Source organism: Phaethon aethereus, assembly GCF_964289735.1.
Source record: "Phaethon aethereus genome assembly, chromosome: 2".
In the NCBI taxonomy this organism is placed as follows: Eukaryota; Metazoa; Chordata; class Aves; order Phaethontiformes; family Phaethontidae; genus Phaethon; species Phaethon aethereus.
Window position 1 is genome coordinate 113362580 of NC_138582.1, and position 13990 is coordinate 113376569.

Genomic DNA, 13990 nt, shown 5'->3' on the forward strand with positions numbered 1-13990 from the left:
TCTTTCCTGAAGCATTCACAGCCTGGTCTTTTGAAGTGTGCTACTTCAAATGACTGCCACACATATCTTAAGAGTAGCAGAAACCTCACAGATGAGCACTTAATCTGAAAATATGGCTGTCAAGGTTAGTTCACTTTTGCATACTCAACAGTTGAACCGTTTCATTCCCACAGTAACTCTTTGGCAATTTTCACTCTCTCCAGCACCCGCTTCTATACCTGTCAAATCGTTGCTTACATTAAATCTACAACTCTACCAAACCTGAGTGCTGACATATGTTGTCATTTCCTTCCTGCCACTTAAAAATACACAATACAATTCTTAACTGACCTGGCAGACAGCAACTGAGGAGACTGGGATTCAGGGGCAGCTATTGCATAGATGGAGTGTCTGAGCCCAGCTGCTGGAGTGATCCACCTTGTACATATGTACACATATATATATATTTTCTTACTAGCAGACCTCCAACCTGCTCAGCTAGAGAGGGGAAGAGGATGTCGCTGCTGGGACAGTCTGTGTTTGTGTGAGTGCTCTGTGATCCGTGTGGTCAGCCATGTACAAGCATATATACCTGGTGTGTACATGTGCTCTGTGTACGTCTGCTGACTGGGAATACGTTTTCAGTCTCACTACTGGCTGGACCAGGGGCCATGGAGCTGTGCAGCCTCACTCCTCTCAGGCTGTCGGATTCAACCTGATATTTTCCCCTAGCATAAACCAGGCTAGACCAAGGAATTTCTCCGGAGCTCCCTTTGCAGTGGACTTGTGGATTAGACATCATAGAAAATTTTTCTCTGTTATGGAAGTGAAGCCCTAAGATGGGGATTGCAGCACCTTCCTCAACAGAATTTTTTTAGGGGAACACTGGACAGACAGCAGCAGTGACTGCAAAATCAACACCTTGAAACCTTGAGGTCCCTGCCAGCCCTACATCTCTGATTTCAAATACCCAGACCCCCCGCAGATGCTGCACTCGGGGTGTTGGTACATGTTATAGCCTGTGCCACCACATCTTACTCTCATATTGTCTGCTTGTAGCAAGACACATCTGCCTGGACCAGAGAAAGCAGAGGCTGAACAGTGTGGCTTTTGTTAGCATTGTTTTAAAAAAACAAGGGGAAGAACTGCCCAAATGCTCCAATTTAGTAGCCTATTCAAAGGCATAAATATCCTTTGTTCTGCAGGAAACCACTTACACACTTTAACCTCTGTATGTGCCCAAGTACCTTTGGGATGCAGACCCAACACAGGCCTCACTAATCCTAACTAAAGGCAGAACTTGAAGAAAAAGGAAAAACAGAAATGAAGGCAAAGAAAATAATTGTTTGAATGCTAACATGCCAGAGCAGGAGTTTGTGGTTTTGCTCTGCTTTTGCTGCAACCTAGAGATAAAAGTAAAGTCGTTCTGCAAGAAAGAGACAGTCAGGAAGGCAACCCCCAACACTGTTGCTTCTCTTTAAAACATTAATTGAATATAAAATGAGAGTCAGAAATTTTCTCAAAAACCTGCCAAGACCATTGTAGTCTTGGAGAGGACTAGGAGTCTCCACATTTCAGAGGAAAACAACAGCCCCTAGAACTTGTAGGGCAACCACACACGTTTTCCTCGAGAGTTATGGTCTTAAGTACCAACCCTCCCCAGCATCTCTCCCTCTCTCCCACCCATCTCTCCGCTATCACAGCCCTGGCCACAGTTCCCTGGCAGGCACACAGGCTCTGGTAAGGTGAGTTATACCTTTGAGGCACCAACTTTAGCAGGGGTTTGCCAGCAGAAGGCAGTTTCCCATCCTGACTGGCACCAGTGTCCCTTGGAAACAGCCAGAGCAGGCTTTTCTTCCTGGCTTTTAAATGTCGTTTGAACAGTACACCTGCATGGGTTTCCATTTATATGCAGGCTTACTTTCCCAGGCTTTCTGATTAAATTCTGGTTTTCCAGCTGGCTGCCAAAGCTGAAGTTGAAATAGTCATATTGAGATATGGCCAGATGCTGTGTTACAGCTGCTAAACAATCACCCTTACTATATACCGTGATGGTTAATAATAAATGACTTGTAGCAGATACGCTGTGTCCAGCATTAATACTTAAGTAGAAAGGAAAGCTTTTATTAAAACATACTTCTGCAACTTAACTTTACCAACTCCAGAGTCTGCAACAGTCCAGACTCCTGTCACACTGAGGTGGCTCTCCACAGCCTGCAACTCCACACTTGCAGCAAAAACATTTCACAAAACTAATATAAAACTGTGAGCGGTACTGGAAGAATCTGAAGTTCTTTTTTTAATACATGACATATTCCACCATGTGGAGCACTGAATCAGAAGTGCTGTGACGTACGTGCACGGGTATGAATGACCATTTTGTCCTGTTCTCTGTCTGTAGTCACCCTTTGTTGCCCAGATTTTGTTGCTAGTCTGAAGAGGAAAAACCAAGGCAAATAACACTTCTGAGATGGAGTCCCGGAGATGTGCAGAGAAGCTAAGTCCTTGGTCGGCCTCATTTTGCTTGAAATTCTGCCCTTAGATAACCTGTATTGTTTCAAGGTGGGGGGGAGTGATTTGTGCAGCTAGTTTAAATGGTGGACGTCGCCTATTGTAAATGCTTTGCATGAGACAAGTGATTTCTACAGGTGACAGATGAGAGCCAAATTACATTTGGATACTACACTACTAATGCTTAAACTACCCAGGAAAGAACTGAGCCCATTTTTGGGCACCTGAAAGAGATTACGAGAAAGACATTAAGGGCTCTACTTTTTATTTTACAAAAATATTCCCACCCCCCCAAAAATCCTTAATTCTAATGTTAAGTTTACAGGAACTACTCTGGAGTGAATTACATAGAGCCTTGTGAAAATTCTGATGGGTAAATAAACAATCCCACAAAACTGCAGCCTCATGACAGCTATTCTTTAACCAAAAGGCTACTTGTATGTGGCTAATTATTATATGACTAAAGCAAAAAGAGCCACAAACAGTCCCAAAAATTTCTTTCAGGCTTTAATGTGCTATAGCAATTTTTGAAAGTGAATTTGTCCATGATGGTAGAAGAAGTGTGTTTTAACAAGTGAATGTCAGTTACTTTGGAGTAAAGTCCAATTTTAGATGAGCACTCAGGAGAATGAGCAGTCGTATGGAGCTATCAGCAATTCACAGATCCTAATTTTCCATGTGATCAAACAATATTATTGCTACAGTACCGGTCTGTGCCTGAACGCAGGCTGGAGAAAATAACCCTGAGTAAAGCTAAAAATGGTACTAGCTCAAAGGAAAAAGTGCATGAAACATGTCCTCCACATGTTTTTGACTTAACATCCAGGTAAACACTAAAGCTATCACAGAGTTGAATTCTGCCAGGTCCCTGTGGACCACAAACCGTGTCCCCTGGCTTCCCTGCAGAACAATGAAGCCACCAGAGTAAAGTCCCCGCACAGCTGAGCATCTAAACACTAGCTACTGAGACTCTGCTTAAACACCTGCCTCCTGCAAAGACATTGCTGTTTTGTGCTGACTCTTACGCCTTTTAAAATTGAGAGCTTTTCATGTTCCATTAAAAAAAAAAAAGAGGAGGACTACCCACCCATACCTGCATTTTTGGGGAAACTTTACTTGGAGCTAATCACAAGAGGTGTTGGGGACAGGGCAGGGAGCTGAGATGTGACAAATAACCTCAGCACATTCCCTTCCCTCCTTATGCTGCTCATTTTGGTTTTGCTATGTCACCTACCGAAAGAAGATGCTTCTCCACCTCACTTGATAGATTCACGAGTGCTTTGCAAGTAAACACCAATGCCAGGAGTGACTTCCAAGCCTTTGCTGTAATACAAAAGAAAGTGATGATTGACAATTACAGAAAAATGTTCTGAGATATTTTCTCAGTTACTACATCTGGTCCTAAATTTGCCTGCCAATTACTGCAATCCTTTCTACAAGCATTTTTCTTCTTCAGAGGACCTAACAAATGCAGAGCTGGGCTGGGCAGAAGCAGGGAAGAGCAGGGAAGCTGTTTCCAGGCTGTATTCCTACTTTTTCCCAGAAGTTTACTGGGTGACCTACAGCAAGCAAATCACATCCCCTTTCTCTGTCACTCCTCCCAATTCCAGAGCAGAGGAAACCTCCCTCTTCTGTAAAGCACTCTCAGACCTACTGATGCTAAGTGCAATGTAAGAAGTAGGTATTATTACAATCTCTCTTCTTCACTGTAGGAAATCCCAAACAAATCAGACATGTACAAAAGGTCGCCATAACTAAGGTTTGTATTGAAATATCTATATAAACCAATGCCATATAATGCATGACACAAAACCATGTTTTTTCTTTCCTTTCCCTTGCTGTTAAATTCATCTGAAACCCAAACCCTACAAGGAATTATATGCATGCTTAGCTTTAATCACGAGTAATACCATTTATATCAATGGCAATACTCCTGCAAGTACATTAAGAAATAAGAGCTTTTGCTGTTTACTGTAATATTAGTAGGCACAAGAACAAAACACATATCCAGCCACAAGCATGGTCTTTTAATATCTTTATGGACTCAACCCAATAGATGATACCTATCTTCCGGTCCACTAAAGGTCACTGCATCCCAGATCTGTAACAGGCTGACCTATTTTGAGAATTCCCCAAACAAAAAAAGCACTCCTGCTACACGCTGCAGTCACCATAAATATATTTCTTATCAAGGCTGACGAAATCTCCCGCCTCCATCATAACACCAGAGGCCTGCCCCATAGCTTGTCAGACAACTGTATTTTTTAGCCAACTTTCTCTTCCCTTACCCCAGCAAAAATGTTTTCACCCTTCTAAAATAAATTGAGAGCGATAGAAAGTTTTTTTAATAATTAGATTGAGATAACTTGGGAAGTAGATAACGTTTTGCATAACGTTGCAATCTTAAAAATGATTCATGACATGGCTAAAACCTCTGTCACTTTATCAGTCTACCGCTCCTCAGTAGGGCCTGAAAAATGCAATGGATGCTCTCCATTCCATTAAATTTTGGAAATCTACCAATGGCAGCAATTGCTTGAGAGATGGGAAAAAATAGCTCTCGAACGAAGATTAACAATTGAGGTTACTCAAATCCTGGAACTTTAGAGCTCAGTACTTTTCATGTTATTTGTCATCACAATGCTCAAGAATCATACAGGCCAGCCACTAGTTTGCTCACTCACAGAGAGCTAGTCAATGTGATTTAGCAGTCAAGTAGTCCTGACACGCTACTCATCTGTTCAAATTGTCCCTAGAAACTGAAAACACCTTTACCAAAATATCAGCCACTAGAGGGAGTGTTTAGTATCTTACCTAAATCATACTGACACGAAAGTTAATTAAAAAAAAAAAATTTAAAGGTTACAGGAATGCTGCAAAAGCATATTTCTCACAGTACTACAACTGCACATCAGGTCCAATGCAAAGTTTTAGGAAGAACAAAGATTTCTTTGTGTATAACCAGATACATTGCAAAAGCAAACTACACGTCTTCCCCTTCCAATTCCTAGGTCTACCCCCATCAAACCCTATGATTTCTACAAGCAGAGAGGTAGTTTTATATGCCAAGAAGATAGCTAAATTACCCACTAATTTTGATTTGCCTGTACAGTAAGACATTCTGAGCATGCCTAAACCTGAACCTTCAAGTGTGCCAACCCAGAGCCTGAAATGCTCAGGCTCACGCTCAGGCTTGACAAACAAGCAAAAGAATGACCTACAAAATGGTTCTTATTTACAACTGTCTGCATCTTTACAGATCCACCATCATCAGATTTAGTATTCCAAAAAGTCTCCAAAAGGACCTAAAAGACAGTCATCGAGTTGGGTCCAACTGCAACCAAAACAGAAGGTCCTACTCGGCTCAAGCCACTCCAACAACTACTAATATTAAAAATCTGTCTAAAGAGAAATGAATACATATTGCAACTCCCGGATAAGGTATTTCTGTCTTGGACATGGATGTGTAATGAATACAAAACTCATTAAAAATGATAACCTGACTTGATGATTGGGTCCACACAGTAACATTAGCTGGAGAAGGACAAAGGATGGATTGTTCCAGCGCATATATGTTCTACATATTTTGTTAAATCTCATTGGTTTGGGACTAGTGAAGCTGCTGGCAGTGCCTACAAAACTCAAGACCCCACAAAAATCTCTGTAAAAATAACTATAATTGGTGAATAGGCTTTAAGAACACCTTTACTCCTTATAATCTGCCTTCAAAGATGTGGAGCTTGAAGATTTTAGTGAAGCTGAATGCCTGCTCAGAGGAGTATTTTAAATACACAACCTGTTCAGAACCAGCACGGCCATGTAATTGGACAATACAACCAAGTAGGAAAAGGCTGAGGTACTTAATACCTTCTTTGCCTCAGTCTTTAATAGTAAGACCAGCTGTTCTCTGGGTACCCAGCCCCCCGAACTGGGAGACAGGGAGCAGAATGAAGCCCACATAATGCAAGGGGAAATGGTTAGCGACCTGCTACACCACTTAGACATACATGAGTCTATGGGGCTGGGTTGGGTGCACCCAAGGGTACCAAGGGAGCTTGCAGAAGTGCTCACCAGGTCTTTTTCCATCATTTATCCTGGCTAACCAGGGAGATACCAGTTGACTGGAAGTTAGCAAATGTGACACATATCTACAAGAAGAGCCAGAAGGCCCCAGGACACTACAGACCTGTTAGTCTGACCTTGGTGCTGGGGAAGGTTATGGAGCAGATCATCCTGAGTGCCATCATGTGGCATGTACAGGACAACCAGGTGATCAGGCCCAGCCAGCACGGGTTTATGAAAGGCAGGTCCTGCTTGACCAACCTGATCTCCTTCTAGGACAAGGTGACTCGCTTAGTGGATGAGCGAAAGGCTGTAGATGTTTTCTACCTGGACTTAAGTAAAGCCTTTGACACCATTTTCCACAGCATTCTCCTGGAGAAACTGGCCACTCATGGCTCAGACAGGCATACTCTTCGCTGGGTAAAAAGCTAGCTGGATGGTCAAGGCCCAAAGTGTTGTGGTGAATAGAGTTAAATCCAGTTGGCAGCCGGTCACAAGCGGTGTTCCCCAGGTCCCAGTATTTGGGCCAGTTCTGCTTAATATCTTTATCAACTATCTGGATGAGGTGATTGCATGCACTCTCAGTAAGTTTGCAGATGACATCAAGTTGGGCAGGAGTGTTGATCTGCTGGAGGGTAGGAGGGCTCTACAGGGGGATCTGGAGAGGCTGGATCAATGGGCCAGGGCTAATTGTATGAGTTTCAACAAGGCCAAGTGCCAGGTCCTGCACCTGGGTCACAACAACCCCATGCAACACTACAGGCTTGGGGAAGAGTGGCTTGGAGAGCTGCCCAGAAGTAAAGGACCTGGGGCTGTTGGTTGACTGTTGTCTGAATATGAGCCAGCAGTGTGCCCAGGTGGCCAAGAAGGCCAACAGCATCCTGGCCTGTATCAGAAATAGTGTGGCCAGCAGGAGTAGGGAAGCGAGTGTCCCCCTGTACTCGGCACTGGTGAGGCTGCACCTCGAATCCTGTGTTCAGTTTTGGGCCCCTCGCTACAAGAAGGACATTGATGTGCTGGAGCATGTCCAGAGAAGGGCAACAAAGCTGGTGAAGGGTCTGGAGAACAAGTCTTATCAGGAGCAGCTGAGGGAACTGGGGTTGTTTAGTCTGGAGAAGAGGAGGCTGAGGGGAGACCTTATTGCTCTCTACAGCTACCTGAAAGGAGGTTGTAGCGAGGTGGGTGTTGGTCTCTTCTCCCAAGTAACTAGCGATAGGACAAGAGGAAACAGCCTCAAGTTGCACCAGGAGAGGTTTAGATTAGATATTATGAGAAATTTCTTCACTGAAAGGGTTGTCCAACGTTGTAACAGGCTGCCCAGGGAAGTGATTGAGTCACCATCCCTGGAGGTATTTAAAAGGCATGTAGATGTGGTGCTTAGGGGCATGGTTTAGTGGTGGACTTATCAGTGCTAGATTAATGGTTAGACTTGATGATCTTAAAGGTCTTTTCCAGGCTAAATGATTCAATGATTCCAGAGTACCACTCTCTTAATTTCCTCTGCCAAACAGATCCAGTTAGTTAATGTGGACCAGTGTTTTATTTACAACTGTGGCTGAACAAATGGATAATATCCCATAAAGGCAGGATCAGCACAACTCTGCAACAACTAAAACAGCTACTGCAGATGTTCAGGAGTAGACAATACTCAATCCACTGGATTTTTTCTGCAATATTTTGGTGAAGCGATTTAACAGTTAGTCTTACAAAATAAGAGCTCTGTCCCCTCCTCAAGTTCATGCCCTTAACTGCAGCATCCCTTTAAGCAACCAAAGAGGTCACTGAGTTCTGAAGAGAATGTCTGTACTGAACCACCACCTTCCTATGTTACCAATGGTAACATTAAAGACATTTTAAAATGTAACAGCAATCCTGCTCATTACTTCATTCAGCCTTGCAGCTTTTTAAAAATCTCAGTCTAAATCTCCTCCTTACCTTCTGCTAGCATAGCTCAACAAGGCATTTTGAGGTTCTGGGAAAGAAACTCACTGTATAAGATTAATTTCTATTAAGTCATTCACATCTCAGGCATGATTGCGGCCTCTCCACAAACTGAGTTTCAGACAAATAATCTCTTTATTTTATCATTAGAAATGGAAAACACAAGGCATCTTGCATTAGTATCTTAAACACAAACACTACACATGGATATTTGTAAGTTGTCACTGTTTTATAGATGCCTACCTTAGCTATCGGACAACAAGCCTTTGTTCTTCCCTCCCATGGTCAGACTTGTGTAGATAAAGGCAGCAATGGAGCCTCAGCAGCTCAGACTATGTAACTGACAAGTATCTGCAATGGTCTGTCCTCCAAGTCCACTTGGATCCATTGGCTTCGGTTAGGATTAAATTGAGTTGGAGAAAGAGCATAACAGCATAACAGCGTGGCCAAACAATAGCTTGTGAGCCAGACTTAGAGGTCACAAGCCATATGACTACACTTGCTTTCAGGCTGGATGGTTTTTCCTCCTTAACACAAGGATTTTAGTTCTGCAGTCTGGAATAGGAAAGTTTATTCCAGATACGCATATAAGCAAAAATAAAGTGATGTAAAAGCTGGAATTAAAAATAATAATAGTGAGCACACTGTAAAGGAATGTACTTTGAACTTTTTTTGTTAGAATGAAAGAACGGTTTGGGTTGGAAGGGACATTTAAAGATCATCTAGTCCAACCCCCCTTTTTCCAGTCACTGGGGACTTTGCCTGATTGCCATGACTTTTCAAGTATGATGGAGAGTGACTTGGCAACTGTATCAGTTCTCCCTGCTCATGATGATTCTCTTGGTGAAAAAGGCCATCTCTGTCAGCATGGCAGTATGAGATCCCAAAGGCAAAAGATGAACAGTTGAAGCCTCATTAAGTTTCTTTTGGTTTAATGACTACTAAATCTCCAGGGTTATCAGCACCTTCGTGCTTCCGTAGGAGCTGATAATTTAGCAGCATCTAGGATAGGAGGACTTCCTCTCCCGTGTTTTAGAAACAGGAACATTGTGTTTCAGATATTACAAGACATTTGATGCTCAGAAAGCACCAGCCAACTGACAAGGATGGCGGTTTGCTGCAGTGGACCAGCAGTTTTTCTGAAAGGTGCTCTTTCAACCTGAGTACATGAAGATAAGAAAACTGCTAACACAATCACAGAATCATTAAGGTTGGAAAAGACCTTTAAGATTATCAAGCCCACCACCACCATGCCCACTAAACCATGTCCCGAAGTGGCACGTCCATACATTTTTTGAACATGACCTTGCACTTGAAGGAAAAAATGCATCATGCATTTCCCTGGTGCAAAATTAGGCCTTCTTCAGAGACAGCAGGGAATAAAGACTGTGTTCGCCATCTCTGCCCTCTTGAGACAGCAGCATCCTTTCCAGTGGAGCCTTAACAGAAAAACTGGGCTCACAGCAGCCAGAGAATTATGTTGCCACACTCCCTGCTCAGAGGACAAGAAAGGATGTGAAGCTCTTCTCTCCCCTAAAACAGAGGACCAGCTGCCATCAATCCACCTTAAGGCCTGGTCATATTATCATATAATATAGACATTTTTAGGGTTCTTTTGCTGTGTTTCCATTGTCCATTGTGCCTACATTGGAAATATTACTAGATCAGGCTGGTTGTCACCAGGATCTATCCAAGAAGGAGTGGGTTGGAAACACCTGTCAGAATACCGTTCTTTTTAAGCAGTAAGCAGAGTCAGGCAAATTACCTGTTTATTTTGAAAAGATTTGTTCAGCAACCCTTACTCTTAAGGCCTCATTACGGATGCCAGGCATATAAGAACAGCCAGTATGTCTTATCTTTCTAAGATGCAAGGATAGTTATTCCACTTTACTATGCAAGTAAGTAAACATAAAATAGATTTAAAAATAAAAGTTTTGCTCGGCTATTGCCAGTTGAGATGATTACAAAGTCCAAATGAAAAACACGTTTCTCAGAGCAAGCATTTTGATCAGCCACAGGTACTGGTTATCCTGACTTCTGGATGATGAACCTAAGACATGTCGGGGCTGTTTCAGACTGCACTCAGGTTACTCGAACTGCAAATTCAAGAACTCCATACCAATGTAAAAAACAGGCCTACTCTGTCTTACACTGGACACGAAGAATGAAAGCAGATGAAGCCCATGGTTACCTCTAATGCCAGAAGTGTACTGCTCCACTTAACAGTGAATTGACACCAGTACAGAATCTATCTTTATACTTCCCTGTAAGTTCCTCACAGATTTTTGCCAGTAGTGAATCATAGCTTTAGAAGACGACAGAAGTCAGGAGTTAATATACCTTCTTCATACAAGTTTTATGAATCTGATTTTATGGGGACAAAAAAAGTCTCAGTCCTTTATATATTTGTGTCTGTCACCAAGAGTAAACCTAGAAAGATCTATACAAACACACTGATCCCACTTCCAGCTGCACACAATTGTGCTATGCCTGAGAAAAATTAGCAAATTACTCCAAAGACAAGTACGAGCGAGCCACTGCGGTGGCTCTAAGTTCATCACCAAATAACAGACTAACCAGTCTTCTGTTGCTCATCTGTGTCAGAGTCTGCGAAAGACAGTAAATACTGACTAAGGGCTGTTCCCCCTAGCAACAGTAAGTCTCACAAAGCGTTATAGCTTCTATCATAGCTAAAAAACATCCATGGTGTCTCAGCTACCAATGATGATGGTCTCAACTTTTCCGCTCACATCCTGTACCACTTCTTTCTCTTATTTAGGTATTATGGGATTATTTAATAATTCCATATTCTTTCTGGTAGCTTTCTTCTCCTCTCATTCATGGAACAAAGGTAATAACATGACAACAAAGATCCCTTTCTGCCTACACATTTCATTAAGAGGGAAAGCTAATAAACACAGTAACATTATTTGGGCCATGAGAAAGGCTGGCTTTATTATCCAGTTTAGTGCAGCTTTTAATTCATCATTTAGGATAGTCAGTATAATATAGCAGGAAAGCTAGTTGCACCAAATAGGGTCTTTCTAACTGGTTTACAATGCTATATTGAGAAGAAAGAAGGAAAAAAAAAGGGAGAATAAACTTTTTATGCTAACTGTTGAACTCATGTCGTTAAAGTGGTGGATTGCACTCATCTGGAATAACAGGATTAGCAAATGCATTTAATTATCTTTCCCAGTCAGGTGTGTTTTCTGCAATGCTTTCTAATCAGCACAGTAGAGCTCTGTCTGGGTTGCAAACGTTAGTCTAGGGAACGCTTAAGTTCAGTTAAACAAAAAGCCAAAGCTCTTTTTGCCTAGTAGAGAAGAAACAGGACAAATGTAGATTTGTATTTTTATTATAGTTGCACTTATTTTATAAAGTTTCAAGATGTAAGCTCAACAGTTTGGCCTTACGTGCATAAGAACACTTTCTACTGTTCAAGGCTAACTCCAGAGAAGGATAGGCCCTCAGCAACCTTTGTTCTACTAAGTTACAAGAGGGCATGTATACATTCAGGGTGGGGTTTTTTTTCAATACAGGATTAAGCTGCTAAGTGCCTTGGCTTTCAGACCGTTTTTCTTCCCTAAACCCTATTCCCTCTCCTCTCAGTGAAGTAACCTTTTTGACACCTCGCTTGGTAAAGTGCAGTACAAGCATAATGTTAAGTTCTTCTACTGCACTGAGCACTACCCGCAAGCTTCAGAAAGGTCTATCATTGCCCGAAAATTAGAGGTGAATGAGTTATCCCTGGTCCTGCAGACATTGATGTTGCTCTACCACTGTGTCAAACACAGGAACTCCTTTTCTGGGGGAGTTATTCTCCCACTGCAAACACTGCTTTATCATACGTATCCAAGCTCTTTCTGTTAGTTTCTCCACTTCTTTCCAGTTTTGCTTTGTTTTTATCTTGTCTTGCCTGACTGGTGCTTACCTAGCCAAGGATGGCAGCACAGACAGAGCTTCAGTGGACCACACCAGTGGTAATGGAAAACATACACTGAAGCTTCCTACAACAAATCTGCATAACATACAGTGCAATATCCTCTCTATAAGCCATATGAAACTGAGTTGACTTCAGAGTCATCATTAAAAAGCAAAAATGCCAATGGGTATTCCACTCCTGCATCTCACTGAACTCCTGACACTCAAGTGCAAGATGGGAAGTGATTCCAGTTTTAATTAGAAAACTGGACAGTTAATTTAGCCATTCATATTCACTTGTTTTGACAAGGGTGGTTCATTTTTAGTGCAGAGATCAAAGTGGCCCTTTTTTCATCCTGTTCTCATCTGCTGAGCTTAGCTTCTGTGGATACAGCAGACATTCTTCATTAAAAAAAAGTTTCGCCCTTTGATATTTAGAATGAAGTCTCTTGGACTGAATGTGGTGGTCTTTTGGGGTTGTTGGGGGGCTTTTTTTGGGGGTGGGGAGTGGGTGTTGAAACATCCAGTTAGAACTACAACTTGGAAAATAATGAGGACACTAAAAATAAGAAGTTGAAAACTACAAAGACTGATTCTCCTTTTTAGGTATAAAAAATAAGCATTGTCATTCCTTTAAGGATAACACAAACCATACTTCATTGACTTAAACTGCAGTTGCTCACAAACAGTAACTCAATTCACTGTCTAAAGAAACCGAGGTTGGTATTAGAATAACAGTTTGTTGACCATGTGCATGTACACTCAGGCAGACAAGGCCAGAAACATCAGCCATCCAGGATAAGGGAAGTTCCCTGATCCAATAATAAGAATCATATCAATCATTAATATTTTACTATCAATTACTGAATATCTAAGTTGCATGGACTGCTTGTGACAATAGTTTTTAGTAAGACTTTTTAAACTAAGGCTTTCTTATATGTGTTGAAAACAGTTGTAAATATTTACCTATTGCTCTGTATTTTGTGAAGATTAAACTTCAAGTTGGATTTATATTATTGAAACAGATTTGTCTTCATTTTCCCATTTATCGACACAAATGACAGAAAGATGCTCAAACACTGTGTTATTGATTTTTGGCGCAGTGTCATTCTGTGTTCACATCTGTAAACAGAGAACTAACAGCTGAATGACCATCCTTATTCCAGGAAAATTAATTTGGCAAACCAGTGTAAGGAGTTTGATAAAAATTATTCCATACAAACTCAGTTCAATAAACTGTTGCCCTAATTAACACTAGCTTGGTTTTTTTGAGCAAGCTCCAACGTTCCACATGATGCCAGGAGAGTTATATAAAGGCTGAGCCTGCCTTTTCTCTGTGTGTAGACTGAGCCTTGATGCATGCGTGTTTGTGGGTTTTTTTAAGACAGTTAGAGATTGGTGGTAGCTGTGACTAGAGCATAAGGTAGTTACTAATAAAGCATCAATGTGTTTTACACATGGATTCTGTACCGTATCTGGAAACATAGGAATCTCCTTTCTCCCGCCAAAGGCTGTCTGGAATATGGCCCCACCATGTTCCTTAGCAAAAGGAAAATATTCTCATCCCCGCTTT